Genomic DNA, 23,111 nt, shown 5'->3' on the forward strand with positions numbered 1-23,111 from the left:
CGAAAGCAGTGGGTTATATCCCTCTAAGTTATCCTCTGAGTAGACCCATTAAAATTAAAGGAGCATAAGAACTGGTGGTGCATCTCTTAAGTAGCTGCTTGAGCGTTGATATGAAGAAAACAAGAACTCCCAACTGTTGAAGACTGAAATAAAGGGGAATCGTATACAGTGGTACCTCGACTTACGAACAACTCGACAACCGAATTTTTCGACTTACGAATGGGGGTAATGGCCGCACGTTTACGAATGTCTCGACATCCGGAAAAAAACCCGCGGCGGTTTCAGATTGGGATTTTTTGACCTACGAATTTTTAGATAGGGTTGCTTTGACTTACGAATTTTTCCGTTTTCAATGCATTCCTATGGGAAATTGCGTTTTCCAATGGCCTTTTTCGACTTATGAATTTTTCGACTTACGAAGGTGCCTTCGGAACGGATTAAATTTGTAAGTCGAGGCACCACTGTAGATGGTTAAACTAACTAATATACTAATGGTTAGGGACGGAAGGTAATGGAACAATTTTATAGCGAAATGGAGTATGTTTTTTATATACTGGAGTAACAGGGCTCAAGAAAATGCCTTATTGTTGTAACAAGTAAATTGGGGTTGTTGTAAAATATATTTTTTTTAAAAAAGCAACTATTTTAAAAATAAAGACAAAATGTAAACAGCATTGAAAATACTGATACAAAAGGGGCAAAAAAGAAGGCTAGAGTAGATAAGGAGGGCAGGAAAAGGGAAAATAATACCCTACATTAATTCATCATTTGATGCATCTTTTAGCATCACAATCCAAGGCTTCAAGAAATCACTATCCTAATGTCCCTCTCAACAAACTTAATTGGACTATTGGGGGTTAATGTCTGTCTCTGTTGTATTGACGTGTGTGCGTGTGTGTGTATTATGTCTCTGTCTCTGTCTCTCTCTCTCTAACACCAAAGGGCATAAAAATGATTTAGATTCTCCCCTAGTTGCTTTTCTTTGATATGTGGGATGCTCAGAGAGAGCTATATTCCAGACCTTACCAAACCAATAACCAACTGAGGAAGGTGAGCAAGATTTCCATTGACTGGCTATTGATATTCTCACCACAGCTAGTAATAGAAAGATCAAGGTGTTTGGAGAGATACTCTGGGATCTGCATTGCTTTCTGTCGAAAGCAAGGCCAGGACGGGATCTGGTGTTACTGATTGCTCTATGATTTGGGATTTTATCCAAAAGCTCTATAAAACTTCTTTGATGTATTGGGTGAGTATTGATGATGATGGTGATAATGATGATGATGATGATGATACAAAGAAAAAAGGAGGGGAAAAGTAAGGAACAAGATTGTCATAGGTATTAATTTTAGTGGGTCTGTACTGAGCAGGAGTGTTGGATACAGCCCAGTGTGTGGAGAGGTTGTCTTACTGTAACTTAAGGATGGAAGTCTCACTCAGGAAGATAGTAGGCAGGAAGATATGAGGCACCCAGTGTGTTACGTACAATTGCAGCTCCTTCTGGGTAGTCATTCATCTTTAAGTACCCTGGCCAAGAGGCAATCTAAATGAACACGCAACAAGAAATCTGAGGTACTTGGGAGCCTGCTGTAGTCTCTTTGATGGGGTGCGTGAGTGTATGCTAATTTTCCAAATACATATATACTCGAGTATAAGCTGACCCGAATATAAGCCGAGGCATCAAATTCTACCTCAAAAATTAAAAAAACTGGGAAAACTTATTGACTTGAGTATAAGCCGAGGCTGGGAAATGCAGCAGCTACTGGTAAATTTCAAAAATAAAAATAAATACCATCCTATGCCTTTTCCAGCTGTCGGTGCCGGGGTGAGAAGCGGCCGCTTCTCCCTCCCCGCCGCCTCGCACAGAGCAGGCATAGGACGGGGGTTCGGAGAGTCGCAGTGCAGTGTGCTTCTCCGAACCCCTGGTCCTGTGCCTTTCTCCACCGCCGCCCGCCTCACTCGAATATAAGCCGAGGGCGGCCTTTTCAGCACATTTTTGGTGCTGAAAAAGTAGGCTTATACTCGAGTATATATGGTATTTTTATTTTCTGTTAACCTAAAAGCAAAGCAAAGATTAAATATTGGGACCCCAAATAATTACTTATTAGGTTTGTTTCACAATTAAAAATAACTAGATAGGTCATCTCTGCCTAGGCCCTGCCTCCTTATAGTCCACTCTGGTAACTTTTTTCTGGCTTGCTTGCTCTTCCCAGTTAAGATTGAAATCTTGAAGTCAAGCATATACTGTCTTCTTTGTGGTACTCTACTATTTCCACATTGCAAACAGACTCCTGTTTATCCAGGCTTGTGATTTATCTGTATACAGTATTTGGGATGTTCACAAGGTTGTTCAGGAGAAAAAAACACCAGTTCACAGAAATAAGTATTTTTAGTACATTAGCAGTGGCTGTGTTGTTGTTGTTGTTGTTGTTGTTGTTGTTGTTGTTGTTGTTGTTGTTGTCCACTGAGGGCGATTCTTGACTTTCATGTCTTTTCTGCTTTTGCTGGGTCTTTTTTATTTTATTTTAACATGCTGGTGAGATTTGTTTCTTCTGTTGTGGCAGTGAGGAAAAGCTCATCTCCTGTTCAGCATGATGCCATTTAAAGAGCTGTCTTCTCTTGTATTCATTCCTGTTATGACATTGTTATATTTCATGCCTTGTTTCCAAAACATGTTTAAGGTATTTTGCCTGAGCTGCTTCATTGCTTAGCACAGTGATGAAACTGGCAATTTCTATATAAGCTACTTGCTTATTTCATTGCCTCATTTAACCAGTAACAAAGTTGTACTTTAAAATGTTGTACTGCGTTATGATTAGCAAAACTAATGGCTTTTATATTAGATTGAATCGTCCTTTCAGCTATCGCAAGAGTTACCTCATATCTACCGATTCTAGAATAATTATTGTGTTGTGTAGTATAAAATTGTCAGCTTATACCAGTTACTGTCCTGATAAAGTTTCCAGATTTGTAAAACTTTTTTTTTCTGAATAGGCATGTAAACTAATTGATTGCTACTAGAATGAAAGTATACCTAGTAGGGTTGCGGAAGGGCTGGGAGAAGTCCTCTTGGTTTGGGGGAGGGCTGGCTGAGGCAGGCTGAATAGCCTGGTGGGCGTGACAATAACTAATGTCCAGTTGATTGACAGGAGGGCCCCTATATATTCTCAGTCCCTTTCGTTTTTGGCCACTCTGGCTGGCGTTTTTGAATCTCCCTCCCACCCGCCGCGTGTTTAAGCCTGAAGTTGCTTTGCCTCTCACGGGGTTGTGAATGGCGGAATGGCTGAAATGCTCCTTTCAAACAGTGCTTTGAAAATACTTTACTAAGTAAAAAATAGCAGTGCTCTCTACAAACTATTGTATAGTATTTGTAATTTTTGCCTGAGGAGAGACTAAATTCTTATAGTAGCCTTCCCAGTGGCTGCTCCCAGGCTGTGTAATTCTCTTCCATGGGAAGCTAGGTTAGCTACCTCTCAGCTTTCCTTTTGCAGGCAGGCAAAAGCTTTTTTTTTATTATTCCAACAGGCCTTTGGCCACTGATTGGCTATTGTGGTAGCGACTTCTAAAGGTGGACATTCTTCTTCTGGTCCGCTACCCCCCTGGTACTTTAAAATAGTTTTAATAGTTTTTTAGTGCTGTTTTTAATAATTTTACTTACAGTACTCAAGGAAAGGGGGGGAAACCCCATAGTATGGCTGAGCAGTAGACAGGACCGTTCGACACAAGATGTCAGGGCAAAATTACAGAATTTTGTTTGTCACCTTAAAGGATGACCAGGCCCTCTGTGTGTTTCATCCTACCTGCACCTTTTAGGTTGTTGCTAGGCTTTACTTGGCTTTTCAAGAGTGTCTGGAGTTGCTGACCTCAACAAGACATTATATTTATGGGCCACTTTCATTAGTGGAAAGAAATAGAGGGCTGATCAACAACATCAGCGATCCTTCCCCATCACCCCCGGCATTGTCTTGCATTCTCCACAGAGCCTAAAACAGAACATCCATAATTTTTCTCTTGACGCACATGAACACAAAAAGCATTGCTGCCCCAGCCTACAAAACAAGATTTATAAGTGACAGTTGGCTGTTTGCTGATAAGGCGGCTCATGAGAGGTTTATATTTTAGCCTGGGTTTTCAAATTGTGGTGGTTCATGTTGCATGCAGGTCGATAACACAGAGCAAGCTAAAAAAAGAAAAAGAAAATGCCCTGAATCCTGTTTTTCTTACACTGAAATTACAGGTGGACTGTAGTGCACCTTGAGTGTTAAAAATTCTAGTCTGTAATAATGTTTCATTCTTTGTGGGGTTCAGTAGGAATGGTGGTAGGGGACTTCAGCATGCGCCGAAAGCCTGATCCCTACATTATATTTTTTGGGGGTATGCAGATGTGTGGATTTACTTGCACATGTGCCGAAGCAGTCTAGCTTGTGGAACAGAAACCCATCCACCTGAGAATCTAGGACGATTAATATACAAATGTCTGACTCACTGTTAGAAACTCAGATATAAAAGCTTATCGTCGCCGGAATGGAATGTCTGGCTGCCATTTTGGGGCAATATGGCTCTAAAGTTTTTCAAATGATGGCCCGACTCTGATTGATACTCAGTTAAACACCTGGCTAGTTCAGATGACAACCCTGAGCCTAGGTTAAGAAGAAAAGTCACTTGATCCAGAGACATTACACATATACATTGGCCTATTCCGACATCTTTTTCTTAATGGTTACTGACTGTTCCTGCTCAGGCTTCATAGAAAAAGCATTTTGGTTCCAGGAATTCATTCTGATTGTGCAGATAAAACATAACTGGTAGAATTCTGCAGGATATTATTCCAAAACCAATGATTCCCAGGTATGCGCCTCCAGATGGTGGAGATGTCCAGATATCTTCATTGGTTGAAAGCCAGGTGCAAAATGCGCCTGGCGCCTGGCTAATTTCAAACACTGCCTTGACTGCCTGCAAAATGTGTGCCGTTGCTATGCTACATGATATTTCCCTACCCCTTCATAGGAGGCTATTTACAGGTGACTTCCTCACCTTCACACATAGCCAATCTGAGTTGCTTCTAAGAGTCAGAGATGCAAAATTCCTATGTGCGGAAAAGAAGGCAAATTCTCAAGGCCTGAAAACCATGTTGGGCTGCCGGAAGAACTAACACCCAGAAAGACGTATCAGAAGAAATTTTGGATCCATATGAAAGTGCCATGAGTTTTATCATTGCAGTTGTGTAGATCTCTCTCTCTCTCTCTCTCTCTCTCTCTCTCTCTCTCTCTCTCTCTCTCTCTCTCTCTCTCTCTCTCTCTCTCTCTCCGGGTTCTTTCCTGAATGTGATTTCAGGAAAGCACTGTTTTGGCTTTTCTAAACAAGAGGGCACCATTCACAGACACAGCTGACTATGTTGGGAATGTTTTCTGCCTCAGAGCATATATGCTGCTGCATAGAGACTTGGGACCAGCTGTGAAATATTTCTGAGTAAAAGCAAACTATCCATCAAGGATTTCTTTAAGTCTTCTGTTGCAGCGGACTGTGTCTAAAATAAACTGTATACAACAAGATTCGGGTATCATATGCACACAGAGCCCCTCAGCTGTCAAGAAGACGGTTTGTATCTGTTACATTATGTATATAGCGTATCCCTAGAGTGAGATTGCTTCTTAATTTAGTGGCTGCTGTGTGCCACGGAAAAGGATTAAAGGACACAAGATATACACCATATTCTGGAATCTAGCATCTTTACAAATTCCAGACTCTATTCATACAGATTCATCGTGGAAGAAGGCATCCTTTGCCTGTCCAGAAAATCCAACTCATGCAATGTGCTGTATTAATACTGTATTATTCTGCCTTTCATGCTGGGTAGCTTATTAATATTTTAATTTTTGCATGTTTTGGAGCATGGACACCACCTCCTTACTCCCTCCCCTTCCAGTTATGCAACAAAGCAACAGCTGCCAAGTTTTGAGCCATGGGGAAATCTTAGAAATTTAGGACAGAGAGAGAGTCTTGCTTAAATGTGCTGCAGTAAGAATCACAGCTTTGCCTGGTGGGGGCAAAAAGATGCACATTCACAGCTGCACCCCTCAGTTGAAGTGAATTGAGTGCGGCCAGTTATCCCATGGCTTCATTTCCATGGTGTGGCACATCCATGGTTTGGAACATGGAGTTTTGGTGAAGAGGATGCTCAGAGAAGCCTATTCCTGATTAGCAGAGTATCACTCAACCCCTCATTGCTTGCTATACTTCTGCAAAGGTTTGCAAATTATTGTTGTGTTGCCCTTCACCAGCAGCTCCCAAGGCAGGTTGCAACAATTTAAAATTGAGAGTTAATAACAGTTAAAACCAGGAATAGGGTTGTCCCTGAAAACACACATCTCAAGGGCCAAAGGCCAGGGTAAACAGGTGTGTCTTCAGCATCTGCCAAAAGTTTTACGGGTTAAGAAGCTGGCCACAACTCTGTGGGGAAGGAATTCCACAACTTAGGGGCTGCCACAGATAAGGCCCTCTCTTGGGCCATGCCACACCCCAAACTTCTCAGGGAGGTGGAGCATCCAGGGGGATCTTGAGGTGCTCTTTCAGATATTGGGGGCCTAGGTTGTTTAAGGCTTTAAACACCAATGCGAGCAGCTTGAATTGGGCCTAGAAACGAACTGGCAGCCAATTAACGTTAACTGTGGTTAAGATTTGCATTAAGGTAGGCATAATGTTGCACTGTGGCTATCCCCCCCCCCAAAAAAAAAGAAAAGAAAGGGGCATTCATGCAGAGAAGGAATGAGGTGCTGAGAGTTGTTAGGAGACCCCTGTTTTTCTCACAGTTACAGTTGTCCGATTGGATTAACAATCAATCCCTCTTCCCAGGGAACTCCTGGGATTTGTAGCTGAGGATGAGCAGGGAGAAGTAGGGGTTGCCTAACAACTCTTGACACCCCTTGACAAACCACAGTTCCCAGAATCCTTTTGGGGGAGCCATGACTGTTTATCGGTGGCGACCTAGTGCTTTTAAATCTATGGTGTGGCGGTAGCCAAAGCTAGTTAATTTTGTATGTTGGATACTACCTTCTGTAAATTAGATGATAGATAGATAGATAGATAGATAGATAGATAGATAGATAGATAGATAGATAGAATAAACTAAGGAAGATACTCAAATCAGTACAGTTTCTCCCTCAGTATTCTTGACTTTTAGAGAACTGTGCTCTTGCTCCCATCTCTGCAATCACTGTGTATTTATACATAAAAAGTAAGGACTGACAAAAGAAGTTGCCATCCACCAGAGGATAGTTAATTTGTCTCTACAGCTTGTCATCCCTTTTGTTCGTCTCTTCCACTGCAGCCTCACATTACTCTCCTGTGCTGAAAATCCTGTTGGCGTGTGAAGGCATGGTGCCTTCGGCTATTTTCCAGCTATAGTTCTTACTGGTGACGTGGTATCTATATATTTTTTTCTATCTGGTGATAGGGTACAGTACTTTTATACATAAATAAAAAATAAAAACCACTGAATTGATCTGGATTTTGGTGGTGGCTGGAGATTAGCCCTTAAATTGCGTTAATTGCTTTCCAGGCAATTAATGTCACCATTGATAGATGCTGAGAAGACCAAACAGATTGCAGACCACAGAATACTCCGCAGCCTTCAAAAACCTGCCTTAATGCCATATGCTTGATCTCCAGCATTTATTACATAGGAGGTACATGTGGCGTCGATTGAAAGGATCACAGTGTGAAAAAATCTGCATTCCCGTGGTGCCTGGTGATTCACATTATGCAAATTTTAACTGTAAATTTGCCCACCAATAATGATAAACATTTGGCACATCTTTGTATTCACTGATAATTTAACTTCTGGGTGTTATTTTTTTCCAGAGATTCAAAACTCTGTATGTGTTAACAAAGTTATTAGAATGCCTTCTTTTGTGTTTTGCTGTCAGGACTTTCAGCTGATTGCATCCTATTGTACTTGTGCCTAGTGTTTATGCACATTCATTATACACCAGTTATTGGTATGTGAAGTAAGAAAATGGGTATTGTATCTGTTAAATGGGGACAATTTAATGCTGTGCATCTCTAGAACTGAAATGCCTATGGAATATTTCATAGTTTTCTTTTCAGTACTGCAAAAACAATTTTCCACTTCTCATTTATATGAAATGTGTGCTAAATAAGTTTTTGGATTACAGAAATTTTGGATGGCAGACATGGACCTTTTAATAAAAATTACTTTGTAGCCAGAGCAGCAAGGAAAATTCCTCCTGGCTCAGGCAAAATTAATTCAAATAGGACCATACTGGCCTCCCATTTTTCCTTGGCTGATGAAAATGTCCCGACACCCTCCATGGAAATTACCTAGTAAAAGGAACTTATTGAAGGAGGTTCCCATTCATCATTTTGACACCCTGCTGCCTGGGAAATACCAGCCAAGTTAACTGGCCCCATGGATATTCATAAGCTTTTGTTGATCTTAACACTAAATGAGTTGTCTAGCTTTGCAACCCTACATGAAGCAGGTTTGTTATTGCTGAGAGGGACACTTTTTTCCACTTGGCAAAAGAGTGGAATTTTTATTAGTTAGACATATTCCGGATAATATTTTCTTTACTGTCAAATTAAGCCTTCAGAGTTGCAGTGACAGCACTAAGAAGTATCAGCACTTCCTGTGAAGTATTTTTCTTGGCACCATTGTGTTGTGCTGTGGGCACTCTGAAGTCCTGCACTTCTGCACTCTAACACCTCCAACTGAACTTATTAATTGCTCATATCGTGGTGCATTTTGCTGCCTTGAAGTGAAAAGCTTTGTGATGGAAGTATTGCAAATCTGTGCCACAGCTAACAAGAAAAGCAATGGGATTAGCTTCTTGCTTTTTAGCAACAGCTAAGAGTCTTGTGGCATCTTAAAAGACTGACAAATTTATTATGCCCTAGACAGAGTCATGGGTTCAAAAGATTCCTGCATTGCAGGGGGTTGGACTAGATAACCCTCATGGTCCCTTCCAACTCTACAGTTCTATGATTCTATGAACTTTTGTGGGCTGCAGTCCATATCAACTAATGCATGTGTCAGATAAAATAGTCTGCATACAGGCCACACCATCTGATGTGTGCATTGAATGAGGCGATCTGCAGTCTACAAAAGTTACAGGCCACAATAAATTTCTTAAAAGTTAAGGTGTTGCAAAACTCTTTGTTGTTTTTTGCTGCAACAACTAAGGTTAGCTCTACTGTTAGGCAGAGAGAGGCAACCACCTCAGGTAGCAGTTTGGGCAGGGACAGCATTCCCCTGAACTGGCTTCTTGCCCTTAGGTGCTGTGGAAGATGTTATTCCATTGCCAATGCTGGAAGAAACTGTCAGTTTCTGTTTGTGGAATGAGAGGCATCATCTTGTCCTTTCCGTTGGGCAGCAAATGTCTTGAACTGTCCCTCTCAGCTACCCATCTGTAAGTTAATTTTTTTATGCACCCAGAATAAAATCAATAAGATAACACAGAAAAGAGAGGTGGTGAAATATATTTAGGTCTGCAGTATTTTCTGTCACCTACAGTGTGAAAAACTATACTGCACTCAGTAGCCACTGCCACCTAAAAAATGGGTGTCTGGCACTTGGATTCATGCACAGGGCAAGAGCTACCGTAGTTTCCTTTACTCACTTGTGGGCTGCTATGGACTTGGGTATTTCTCCTTCGACTCCTACTTCCTCAGCCCAATAGTCTTTTGCAAGAGGCATTACTCAGAACTCTAAGGTGATGGCTCCATGTAGACTTGAGCACTGCCTGGAAGGTGATAAAAAAGAGAGAGAAGAGAACAGGAACTGACTTCTCCTTGGCAGACTCAGGTCTCCATGTCTCCTCCCTTCCAAGCGGAGCTTAGTAAATCTCTCTGGCTGCTAGGTTTGGCCAACATCTTTTTGGATGACTGCATGTGCGTAGAGAAACCAAGCTCCATGTCCTGTTCCCCAGATCTGGCCCTGTGTTTGGAGGAGTGCAAGTACATGTAGCCCCTCCTCACTCATTCACACATGCAGCATTCCTGTATGTATGCATGAAGATGGAATATGGCAAACGCCATTTGCATGCGTGTGCAAAGGTTGAATATTTCCCCATAAAATCAGGAAACCAATCTGGTGCTTCTCACCTTTGTGCCTCAAAATGCATCTGCATCCACAGTTTCCAGCCAGTCTGTTGCCTCAGACAGCAGTTTAGGTCAGCCGCCTCTCCTGTTACACATTGAAGAGAGAGGGAGAATTAGGTGTGACCTTGTAAGGTGGTTCTCTGTGGGACACTGTAGCGCAGTTCTTGTTGCACCGAATAGTGACTCCCCATTCCCCACAATGGACCCCTACACCTGACCTTTGGAGCTGGTCCAGAAGGATGCCATGGTCAACAGGATAAAGAACCAGCAGAGTCGTACTGCCCCCCCTCTTTCTCGTCTTACAAAGTGCATCAACCAGGGTGACCAAGGCTGTTTCAGTTCCAAACCTGGCTTGAAGCTAGAATGAAATCGGTCCATATAGTCTGTTTCTTCCATGCATGCCTACTGTTGAACATCTTCTTGAGCACCTTTACTTCAAGGGGATATTTGTGACTGGATGGTAGTTATTCAACACTTCCAGGTCCAGGGAGTTTCTCTGAAGGGAAGGAAATGCCACCACCTCCTTAAGGGCTGGCAGCACCTTCCTCTTCTGCAATGAGGCAGTAACCTTCACGGACTCCTCCTAATGTAGATGTCTTCACTAAGTTTTTTTGGGGGGAGGGGCTAAAAAAGCTAGAGAGAGAGAGCGCATACTCCTTTATTTTCCAGAAGTGCAGAATCAGTTTTGCTGACATTAGCATCTTTGAAAAATATGCCATCTTTTGGCTCCTGGACTTACCTGGCTTTCAGCATCTCTGCTTGTCTTTTTAGAAGTTCCCCAGGGACTCTGAGCCCTTGCTTCAATATTCAAGCACAGCCAGTCTCTGAGATCGTTTGCACCTAAAGATGATGAACCCTTCAGGGTACCTGTGATAGCAGCCTATCACATTGATCAGTGTGATTTGCTTTTCTCCTTTTCATATTAATCTGGTACATTATAAAACGCAAGCCTCTAAGGCTGGTGAAAAGCTTAAGATCATAGATAGATTCCCGCATGTCAGGATATTGGGAGGTTTGCTATTCCTCTACAGAATAAAATACATTTGATCTTGCAGCACTAAGACGGGATACTTTTCTAGGTGGTGAATCACTTAAAGATCAAGCATGGCTGTTTTGCTTAATTTAAATTTCTCGAGAAAGCTGTTAGCTGCTCATGGTACTAGTTGCCAGCCAAGTTCTTTTGGATTCAAAGTCGTTGGCATATGGCAATATGTGAAATGCTTTTATTTCCTTGCAGCGTTTGCAGTTCACTGATGCTGCTATCTAGATCCAATTCAAAGGACTATGCTTTCCCCTGCAAAGGATTAACTGGCTTTAATTCTGGCATATCTGTGACCCTCGGTTAGTTCAAATATTTTGCCAAACCATCATTCGGTACTGTATGAGTGAGCCTCGTTCTCCCATTCACTTTCCCCCTTGCACGCTGGTTTCCCCTAAGTAAACCATAGCTTGCACACTGAGGGCACACTATGGGTTGGCACTAAATTGAAACTGATGGGGCAGCCAGAGGAAGGGGATGCACAGCCCCAAATCACAGCTTGGCATTGCATCCGAACTAACCCATGGCCTTCATCCCTTGCGTCCCATTGCTATATCTAAACGTGACATAGAAAATGGTCTAAAGTACACCATGCATTTGACAAGTTAGACTTCAAGGAACATAGACATTCTTGGGTTCTTCCCCTGCAGTTGCAGCATTTTTGTTTCTTGAAGATAGTCACTAAAAACAGGGTTAAGCTTGGTTCACACAATCATTCCCAGCTTTTAAACTATATAGTTTATGAAGCCAGGAATGAATGCTGGGGCCGAACATTCCTCTGATTCTGGCTTATCACCCTGATTTATTAACTGACTAAGCCAAAGTTTACTAATTTAGATATAAGAGGGAACCTGGCCTTAATACAAGCTGAGAATGAAGCACTGTAGCTGGTGCATGAGAGCTTGCAGGACCAGAGTGGGATGAGAGAGGAGAGCACAGATGACTCACTGAGGTGGGAAAGAGAGTTTAAACCAGGGTTCCCCAAACTAAGGCCCGCGGGCCGGATGCGGCCTGAATGCCTCTTTTATCCGGCCCGCAACGACCCCGCCGCCTGCTTCCGCCGCCCACTCTTACCAGCGTGGCGTGGCACAGCTGCCCACTTCTGGGTCGGAAAAAGTGCCGGAAACAGCTTGTGCGCATGTACAAGCATCGTTTCTGGTGCACTTCCGGGTCGGAAGAGGCCCATGCACATGCGCACAAGCTATTTCCGATGCTTTTCCAACCCGCAAGTGCACCAGAAATAGCGTCTGCGCACAGGCGCACACTCCCCTACCCTCCCGTGCGCTCCCCCACTCTCCGGCCTGCCGCGCCAATGGCCCGGAGGACACCAGCCCAAAGCCAGGTAAGTTTGGGGACCCCTGGTTTAAACAATGTGGTTCCCCTCTGTTTCATTTAATTTACTTCATGGCTGTTGTCAAGTAATTGAATTCATTGGGTATGTCTTTGCCTTCCATTTATGTACCACCTAAGACAGTGTCCAATTGCTGACACGAACCCATCCCATTTGGATGAAGAAGGGTAAACTAGAAGCCAACAAACCCAGCATAGTGGCAACCTTGGTCCTGTCATTTAGTCTTCAGTTTCAGCAGCTAAAGGTTTCCAGATACTTGGAAGAATAAGTCTGGATTACTTCATGCTGCTGGCTAACAGCCGTTTGTTAAAACAGGCAGCATGAATTTGTATAATCTTTGCTGTGCTTTCCAAGGTGCCTCAGAGTAATCAATTCCCCAGGTTAATTCAGCAATATATGATGCCCCGTCTTGAGTGGAGTCAATCCTGTGAGGTTTGCAGCTGGACCTTCCTTTACCTCCTGGTGCAAGAACACTCCCGATTCTTTCCTTTGAAGTTGGGTCACCTGATGTCATGGTGATATCAGTTGATTGACAGGGGAATAACCCCCCCCCCACTTGTCAAAGTTGCTCGCAGGGGATGGGGGAGGTCAGGATTTGACCTGCTGGCTGGATCCTATTCCCTACCCCAAGTTAAATAGTAACTTATTAATAAAATTACTGTGATGTACTCTATATGGGCTCACTATTGGTGATTTTTTTTTTTAATGTGGAAGCTATAGCTCCTCCTTCCTCAATGTGGTGCCCTCCAATTGATCTGCCTGGATGGAAGAAAGACCACTTGGGAATCTGGTGTATGTCAGCTTGAGTTCTGTTGTGAAGGAAAGGCAGGATATAGATGAAATAAATATGGCACACGTCTGTGTTAATGTAAGCAAGGCGAAAAGGAATCCTTGAAGTTTGTGCCTCCCATTGTTGGACGATAACTGTCTTTCTGTGATTTTGATTCAGAAACAGTGATGAGAAATGGAAAAGGTTCTTGAGCTTTTTGAATGTGTCCTCCAGTCAACTTATAAAGGAGTCCCTTCAGGAATTAATTTTGCATTGCAAAAATGCAGGTTGGGCCTGACATTATGTCACTTTATAACTGAATCATCTGCCTAGATTTAACTTTGTTATTTTTAGTCCACAGCTTGTGTGTTGATACTTTTTATTTTATTTTATGGATTCTTCTTCTTCTTCTTCTTCTTCTTCTTCTTCTTCTTCTTCTTCTTCTTCTTCTTCTTCTTCTTCTTCTTGAAGTGATTCAGAAACAGGAGGCTCCTCTAAGAAAAGAGTAAAATCTCAAGCAGATTGTATGGAGTAAAATCTCAAGCAGATGGTCTTGGATTTTATGGAAGTTTCACGAGGAAAGGCAGAATTTTCTCTGAGTGATTTAGAACGAAGCATTATGCTTCCCTTGATTATTTGACTGAGCCAGCATGTTTTTTAATCTAGTAACTCTGTAAAGGTATGAAATAGGCACCTGCTATTTTCTGGGCGTTGGTGTCTTAAAGGCATAGCTAGGATGATGTGCTAATTTAGAGGTGCTCTTTAGAGAGCTATCCTAAGGATGCTTCTCAGTTTAGGTTGACAAGATTTTCTTGAGGTCTAGTACTAAGTTTTATCCATCTATCTATCTATCAGTCAATTATTGGGAGGTCTGTATGTGGAGACTTCAGATTTCAGTACCCTGGCTGTAGTTTTTACATACTTCAGGCAGTTGCACTAATTTATGCTAATAAAATTATCTCTCTGTATATAGTTGCTTACAAAACAAATGGGGGAAAAGAAAGCATTGTCAGCTCACGTTAACAATAAATCAATCCCACCCCATCTCCATCACACACTGTTGACTCAGGTTAAACTTGTGGTTTACTAAGACCCCTGGATCCTTTTCACATGTACTACTGGCAAGACAGTTGTCCCCCATCTTATATTTGTGCAGCTGGTTCTTCCTGCCTAAGTGTAGACATTTGTCCCTATTGAAATTCATTTTGTTAGTTTGGGCCCAGTTCTCCAATCTGTTACAGTCGTCTTGAATCCCAATTCTGTCTTTAGCTGCATTGGCTACCGTTCCCAGTTTGGTATCATCTTCAAATTTGATGAACATCCCCTCAATACCTTCATCCAAGTTGTTTATAAAGATGTTGCACAACAATGGGCCCAGGACAGAAACCCCACTTGCCAGTTTTCCCCAAAGTGACGGGAAACCTTTAGTGCGCACTCTTTGAGCTTGGTCAGTCAACCAGCTAACATCTCAGCTAGTCCACATTTTACCAGCATGGGGGACCATGAACAATAATTTCTGACTAGAAACAAGACACTGTCGGACATCTCCATATTATATTCTTCAAAGAGCTGCCTGTGGGCAAACAGTGGCTCCCTCGGCCTGAAAAGCAAGATGAGCGCAGCACCCCAGAGTCTCCTTTGACTGGACTTAACCGTTCAGGGGTCCTTTATCTTTACCTTTTACATCACCAGCATCTATTTGAACTAGCCGGTTTCTTTCCATTAAGGCCCTGTGGAGTCCATTATACCTGGAACATCAATTTTTGTTGAACCTATCTCAGTTAGTAATGCTTCTTTAGATTTAAAATTGAGCAGAATTGTTATTATTTCATTTTTCTTTCATAACAACCCTGTGATGAAGGTTAGGCTGTTTTGCTTTATGTGTAAATATGTATATTCCAGAGTTAGTGTGCTATAACGGCTTTAAGTGTTTGGAGAACATTTTTTCAAGACCTCTGATAATATTTGGTTCTGTTATGCTGTTTTTCCAGTAGTCATGGTCTGATTTTGGTACATCAACAACAGAACGTCAGCTGGCACCTTCTGTCCATTTCAATGCTATTTTTGCCTGTCTTTTGCCATTTTCCAGGTCTTTAGGCGGTGCCAGTCACTGCGGTGCCTTGCATGGTTACGTAAACCCAGAGCTTCCTGTTTTGTTCGCTTTTAATATAAAGCAAAGCTTTGCACTCTGGCACCAAACTGCATTGTTCCTGCTTCCTTCCAATTTATCTGTTTAAGGGGAGGAAGGCAAGAAGTGATACAATGGCCCTGGTTCCGTTTATTCGCCCTCTATATGCTGCAATCCAAAAGCCACTTAAAGAGGGCACACTTGCATTTTAGCCAACTTGTTTTCCCCCCCCATTTCCATACTAGTTCGGTGCACAGAGAGAGAGCTAATATTTCAATATTATGGTGTTTTGTTTCAACTAGTATAGCTTCAGCCCGTGCTTTTTTTCTGGGGGGACGCAGGGGTATGCATACCCCTAAACATTTTGTGGATCTAAGTTTGGCCTCATTGAGGGGCAGTATTTCAATGTGAGTAGGAAAATGAGAGTACCCCTAAACATTAATTTAGAAAAAACGCACTGGCTTAAGCCATAGGTAGGCCATGCAGTGCCCTCCAGATGTGGTCAGACTCCAGCTCCCATCATCCCTGAGCATTGACCATGCTGGGTGGAGCTGGTGGGAGTTGTGGAAGACAGCTCATTGACCAGCCAAGGCTTATCCTTCTCCAGGCGTTTTGCTTTGTCCTCTTACATTAAAAGGTAAAGGGACCCCTGACCATTAGGTCCAGTCGTGACCGACTCTGGGGTTGTACGCTCATCTTGCATTATTGGCCGAGGGAGCTTCCAGGTCATGTGCAGCTTCCAGGTCATGACTAAGCCCTTCTGGCGAACCAGAGCAGCACACGGAAACGCCATTTACCTTCCCGCTGTAGCGGTACCTATTTATCTACTTGCACTTTGACGTGCTTTCGAACTGCTAGGTTTGCAGGAGCTGGGACCGAGCAACGGGAGCTCACCCCGTCGCAGGGATTCGAACCGCCGACCTTCTGATCAGCAAGCCCTAGGCTCTGTGGTTTAACCCACAGCGCCACCTGTGTCCCTGCCCCTCTTAAATTTAGCAGTTTATTTCATAGAAGGCACATCTCTTTTAACAGGAAGGCTTTATATTCTTAGGGCTGGAATACAATGAAAGGTAACATACCTACATTTCTGCTTTCTCTTTTTTCAGCCTAAGGGCCACATTCCTTCATGGGCAAACATCTGGGGGCCAGAAGACAAAGGCTCTGGCTCCACGCAGGTTCCACGCAGAGGTTTCTGCATGCACAGACATTAGTCCATCTGCCATACAGATAAGTGAGATGAGTCATCTCTGCCCAAGGACACATTCCAGCCAAACAAAAGCAATTGAGTTAGGATCAAAGCAGGGTCTGTAAAGGATGTGGACTCTAGGGATACTTCTAAGGGCCAGATTTTTAAAAATATATAGTTTTATTGTATGACAACAATTGCAACAAAGGGAAAAGATACCAAAACAAAATCCCCTCCCCACTCCAGTTAAATTTGCCCAAGTCCAATCTGTGATTTCTGTGGTTGCTGTTCTTCAGGGTTATCAGTAAATTCTTTTTATAAAAGGATGCCATATTTCAACGAAATCATCTACATGATGTGTATTATTCAATGTATGTAATCTCTTGGTTAATTTTTCTGATTCAGCATTGTGAATGAATTTTCTGATTCAGCATTTTTCTTATCCTGCATTGTGTTTCCAATGAGAAATACAAGGGCCAGATTGAGAGAGCTGGGGTGGGGGGGTGCATTTGGTCTGTCCCAGCACCCAACCCGAGGTTCCCCACCCGTTGCTCTAGTGCAGAGCTTTCCCAACTTTTCATGTTGGTGGCACACTTTTTAGACATGCATCATTTCGCGACAGTAATTCAGTTTTCCTAGAAAACCGGAGGTTAAACTAACCCCCTTCCAGCCCCGGGAGGACCACAAGGGAGCGTTCGCGTGACACACCTACACCCTGCAGCCGACACACTAACGTGTCACATGACCCACGGCTTGGAAAGCTCTGCTCTAGTGCATAACTTTGCAGACGTGGAAAGATGTGGCAGGTGGTCTCAGCCACTCGCTTTTGTTATTTCTGGCGGCAAAAGGTTTGTTGTAGAAAGGCATGACTTTATAGATCCTCAGGTACCTTCAGTTTTAATTTATGTGAGGAAAGTTAATCTTTGCAGGATGGTGTGCTATGCCGTGAGTAAGATAAAAATCTGTACCCAGACAGTTCAGATTCTGTGCTAAGAAAAGAGAAATTTGCTAGCACATGCTCTGTCTTCTGAGATGTCAGCAGGCATTGCCCACACACTGTCAAACATAACTTCAAAATTATAAGGGCTAAATCCTCCCCACCCATTAAAGCAAAAGCTGAACTTGCTAGCTAAACTTTTTTGCACCCAATATCACCTTATGTACTTTTTTACTGGCTCCTGCATAGTACAGCTTTAGCGATCAATTTTGATTGTGTAGAGGATGGCTGGGAAGAACTTTATGCCATAACTCAAGTCTTACATATAAATTTGCAGACCATTTCCCCCCAGCCTGCCCACTCATGTGTTTATAGGACAACTTCAGCAGCAGGACTGGACAGCTACTTATCCAGAAGTAATTGTTGTTTGCTCCAGACATGTGGCTGACTGCCAGGCTGCAATAATGGAATACAAAACTCTTGTGTTGCTCATTTGTGCCATCTGGAATATTCATGATGCCTGCCTCATTTCCATTGGAGAGATTCTGTGTTGACCCTGTTGGGAAACACTTGCCACAACTTGCGCCTGACCAAAAAATGAAAATCAAAAGACTATTATATGTTTGGGGAACTTTATCCAAGTCCTTTGTTGCAGAGGACTTTGCCACCTTGCTTTACCTGTAAAGTATACCTGTCAGTTCAATAATATGCTCATTGTTTGTCCAAGGCTGTTTTAACCATGTTGCTTTTCTTGTCTTGGAGCTTGGAATTATTTTTTGTTTATTTAAAAGAAGCAAATCAAAACCGCAGCACGATTTAACCATGATCAAGCAGATTTTTAAAGCCCCATTAATTTAAAAAGTGTTAAAACTCTTTGCTGAAGCATGTGCTGGAGTCAGAAATATATAACATTGGCTACCATTTACTTCAGACTTTCCCAACCTGTTTTTACTAGCAAACCAGAGGTTAAACTAACCCCATTTCTAGCCCCAGGAGCTGTGCGTGGAGCGTTTGCACGGCACAGCTACACACTGTACCCAACACCAACGTGTCGCAACACACAGTTTGGAAATCTCTGGTTTACATCATCGCCAGCCAGCATGGAGTTGATAGGAGCTGAAGTCCTTGTTTCTGGAGTGCACCAGGTTGGGGAAGACTAATATTCTTTCCCCCAACACCTGGCTTTCTGTAGTTTTGACAGAAACCAACACTTCATGCTGTTCTGTTGTGGTCACATATGATGTTTATTAATGGCCAGTGCATCCCCCCCCCTAAAAAACACGTTTAGAGGTACTCTCGTTTTTCTATTCATATTGAAATAATACCCCTCAATGGGGCCAAACATAGATTCACAAAATGTTTAGGGGTATGCGTCTCTGCAGAAAAGAAACACTGCTAATGACAGTAAAATGTCAGGCAATTGGGCTTGTGGTGGGTGAAACCAGAGGAAGCCCCCTTCTTATATAGAGCCAGACCACAAATTAATGTTGCTTAGTATTGTGTGCACCAAGGGCCAATGAACCTTTTTCACCCTGAGAGCTGCTTTTCCCTGTAAGGCACCTTCCGGGGTCACCTGCCGGAGGTGGTTGAGGCCAAAGTGGGCAGAGCAAGATGCAGCACCTACCTTTGTACAGTAGGCTACATTCGAGCCACGTAGAAGCTACAGGTTCACCTATCCTGCCTATGAAGGCAATGCTTCAAGTGCACGTCCCAGTCAGGCGAAAGAGCCCAGGAGGGAACCGCGCAGGTTCAGTGAGGGGCGTGGCCTATGGAGACGGGTGTGGCCTAGGAAGAGTACTGAGGGGGTGGTTAGAGAGGCATGGGCCCGAAGTTCCTCACAACCAGGCATACACTTGACAGGCAGCAGCCCTCCAGGATCTCAAACAGAACCCCCCCACCAGCAACAGGTTTCTGATTGGTGCTAAAAAAGGTAAAGGGACCCCTGACCGTTAGGTTCAGTTGTGACCGACCCTGGGGTTGCAGTGCTCATCTCGCTTTACTGGTCAAGGGATCCAGTGTACAGCTTCCAGGTCATGTGGCCAGCATGACAAAGCCACTTCCGGTGAACCAGAGCAACACACGGAAACGCCGTTTACCTTCCCACTGGAGTGGTACCTATTTATCTACTGTACTTGCACTTTGACGTGCTTTCGAACTCCTAGGTTGGCAGGAGCAGAGACCAAGCAACGGGAGCTCACCCCATCGCGGGAATTCGAACCACCAACCTTTAACCCACAGTGCCACCCGCATCCCTCTGATTGGTGCTACTGGGGATCATAGCTGCCAAGTTCTCCCTTTTTTTAAGGGAAATTCCCTTATGCTGAATAGGCTTCCTCGCGAGAAAAGGGAAAACTTGGCAGCTATGCTGGGGATTAAATCTGGGTCCATTTACATGCAAAGCAGCTGCTCTGCCACTGAGCTTATGGCCCTTCCCGAATTGATAAATTGTCAATACTTTTTGGTTTTGAGTTCTCAAAGCATTACACTGCTTGTGAGTGGGTTTTCCCCCCAGAAGTCTCTGAGCATGTACAATGCAGTACCCTTTATTTATTTATTTATTTTAAAGGGCTGCTTTTTCATTTAACAACCGTTTTGGTGTAAATTTGGTTGCTGCCCTGCAGGCCAAGCTTTGGCTCCATGCTGAGACATTTTGACATCCTCTCCACTATAAGCGTGAAGACTTTTTTTTACCTAGTCGTTCAGCTAGAAAGCGCTTTGTTAGTTCAGAAAGGTCCAGGTCATTGCGAGGGGTCATGTGCCTGCTTATTCTTGTAATACATAACAGCCCTACAAATTGCTCTGTGACCTGAAGTGCAAGGTAAAAATTTAAAACTGAACCCTAGTACTGCTTGCTCACATGTTGCTAGTGACACTTTAATACTGAAAAGGGAAGATTTTTATTGGATAACCAGTAAAATCAATCCATGACTTCACTTCGCATTTTTGTGGCCATTCTAGTTTATTTTTGGTTCGACCTGCCAGAAATTCCATCAACACTCAAGTTGCATTAAAATAAAAAAAGTTTTAACTACAGAAAACTGTAGTTGTCTGATTATTTTATAACACTTTAGATTTTAAAAGTTTAACCTTAGGTGATACATCACTTTTTCTTTCAAAGCCACTGCATTTAGTATGATTTTAACCTAGCTGTTTTCTTTTATTTCCAGTTATTTAAATCTATTTTTGAATCAGTGAGGTTTATATGCTGCTTAAGATGCTGCAGTTAGGCTTGTAAAGCCCACAAAGGATTGCATAATCTTTGCTAAGATGATAATATGGTTTGAATTAGTGTTGTATAAATTAGCTTCCTTTGTAGTTCTAAAGGAAAGAAATGATGTTATGAATTTACTTAAGTTACTTTCTACTGTTTATTATTGGGTTTTTTAAAAAAGATATTCCAGTGCCTTTAAACATAGAATCATAGAATTGTAGAGTTGACCGTAAGGGTCATCTAGTCCCAACTACCTGCAAATGTAGGAATATTCTGCCCTATGTGGGGCTTGAACCCACAGCCCTGAGATTAAGTGTCTCATGCTCTATGGAAGTGAGAGCTGGACCATAAAGAAGGCTGATCGCTGAAGAATTGATGCTTTTGAATTATGGTGCTGGAGGAGACTCTGGAGAGTCCCATGGACTGCAAGAAGATCAAACCTATCCATTCTGAAGGAAATCAGCCCTGAGTGCTCACTGGAAGGACAGATCGTGAAGCTGAGGCTCCAATACTTTGGCCACCTCATGAGCAGAGAAGACTCCATGGAAAAGACCCTGATGTTGGGAAAGATTGAGGGCACAAGGAGAAGGGGACGACAGAGGACGAGATGGTTGGACAGTGTTCTTGAAGCTACCAACATGCGTCTGACCAAACTGCGGGAGGCAGTGGAAGACAGAAGTGCCTGGTGTGCTTTGGTCCATGGGGTCATGAAGAGTCGGACACGACTAATCGACTAAACAACAGCAAGCTCTACTGAGCTACTCTCACTCCCAGACACTGTATTCATCTCAGTTATGTGACTCTGATAACTTTAGCAACTTTCATGGCAGACGACATCAAACATCTACACCACAAAACTAACATTTGCCTTTCTCAAACTTGGACTGTGATCCATGGTTTCGTCCTCGGAAGGGAAGCTCACTCTGGCCTCATCTATTGGCCAAAAGACTAAGGATCCCTGGGAAGCTGAACCCTCTTCCTCCCAGGAAGAAACTTATGGCAAGAGAAAACTCATGGCCTGGCTCCATCTGCTGTCCAGAGAAGAAGCTTGATTCTGTGCCCCCACCTCCATGCCAGAAATAACAGTGTGTCACGAAAGGTGTTCTGACTCTACCCGTAAGCCAAAGGACCAAGAATAGCTTGGGGTGTGTGAATTTCTGGCAGTGTAGGAGAAGCAAGTTCCCTGCAGCTGCTCCTTCTATGGCTGCAATATAAAAGCTATTGAAGATTTGAAACAACAGTGACATGGAAGATCCGGAGCTGCCTCTTCCCACCCTTTAAAAGACCCCCCCCCAAAAGCCTTTAAAACAGCAATTGTGTTTGTATGGGTTGAGTGTGTGTGATTTAATCAGAGGCAAAATACCGGAATGTTGTAATATGCCTTAGACCTGCTACGATGGTTAGTTCCTATATCTGTTCTGGCAGAACTAGGACACTCACAGTTTTCAAGTTAGGGGCAGTTGTAAGCAATGCACTGTTAAGAATTTACCAAGGAAAATCCCCCTGTGTTTAAATGATAACACAACAACAGAAGGAATTCAGCAGAGACCAACAGTTCTCTTTGGGAACCATGCAAGGTAGTTTTTACAGCTGTGGGAAGATGTTTGAGGGGAGATGGGTTAACATGATTAGAGCAACGATTGGTGCTCACTGTTCATCTCTCGTTGCACCCCTTTTTCTTTTCCCAGTGGCTACAGGTGTGATTTATGGATTGTCCAGAATTTGGCATGAAGATTGAATTCTTAGGAACTAGTATTTAAATTTCTTCAAAGAGTGCCATTATCTGCATGCATAAGGCATTAAAACTACTTTACAGAGTTTGTGGTGAGGATAAAATGGGGAAAGAGGCTTGTGGGATCAAAGGGGGCAGGGCGGAGAGCCATGTAGGCTGCCTCAAACCCCTTAGGGTTTGTAGGATATCTATCTATCTATCTATCTGTCTAATCTATCTAAACAGTCTCCAGCCCAGTTGTATAGTCACTTTAAGATGCTGTAGAGGTGGGTACCAGCCCATTCCCTAGCTTGGAAAACACCCACCCATCTAGAATTAATCCAGCTCTGAGCACCAAGAAGGAGTTTTTGAGAGATACTGCAGATAAATCTTTGACCTTTGAGTTAAGGCTGGGGAACCTGTAGCCTTCCAGATTTTGTTTGACTCCAACTCCCATCATCCCTTGGCCACTGGCTTTGGCTCATGGGATTTGGAGTTCCAGCAGCTTTTGAAGGAGCGCAGGTTCCCCACCCTTGGTTTAAGCTACGGTCTTTCTTTTTCTCCACACTGCGAGAAGGCAGTTTATTTTTAGGAAAGTTAAAGCTGCAGATCTGTTGACTGAAAAGGAAAGCTAATGGAAAAAGTAAACACTTTCTTGTA

The 23,111-nt window shown here is 43.1% G+C and overlaps 1 protein-coding gene and 1 long non-coding RNA gene across 4 annotated transcripts in view; one reads left to right on the plus strand and one right to left on the minus strand.

The window, feature by feature from the left end:
• The window catches only part of KIAA1549 (KIAA1549 ortholog), a 110,231-nt gene that overhangs the window by 4,604 nt on the left and 82,516 nt on the right, over positions 1–23,111 (plus strand). The window lies entirely within an intron of this gene.
• LOC118091012 (uncharacterized) lies at positions 1,947–21,932 on the minus strand. 3 transcript variants are annotated; one of them, XR_009558285.1, is made up of 4 exons: positions 16,486–21,932; positions 10,123–10,204; positions 9,639–9,761; positions 1,947–4,180 (listed from the first exon to the last, which is right to left on the minus strand). It is a non-coding gene; the product is annotated as an uncharacterized LOC118091012 (long non-coding RNA). The 3 variants fall into 3 exon arrangements; XR_009558284.1 differs by having other exon boundaries at positions 9,639–10,204; XR_004693344.2 differs by lacking the exon at positions 16,486–21,932 and having other exon boundaries at positions 10,123–11,801.

This window comes from Zootoca vivipara, chromosome 10, assembly GCF_963506605.1.
Source record: "Zootoca vivipara chromosome 10, rZooViv1.1, whole genome shotgun sequence".
NCBI lineage: Eukaryota > Metazoa > Chordata > Lepidosauria > Squamata > Lacertidae > Zootoca > Zootoca vivipara.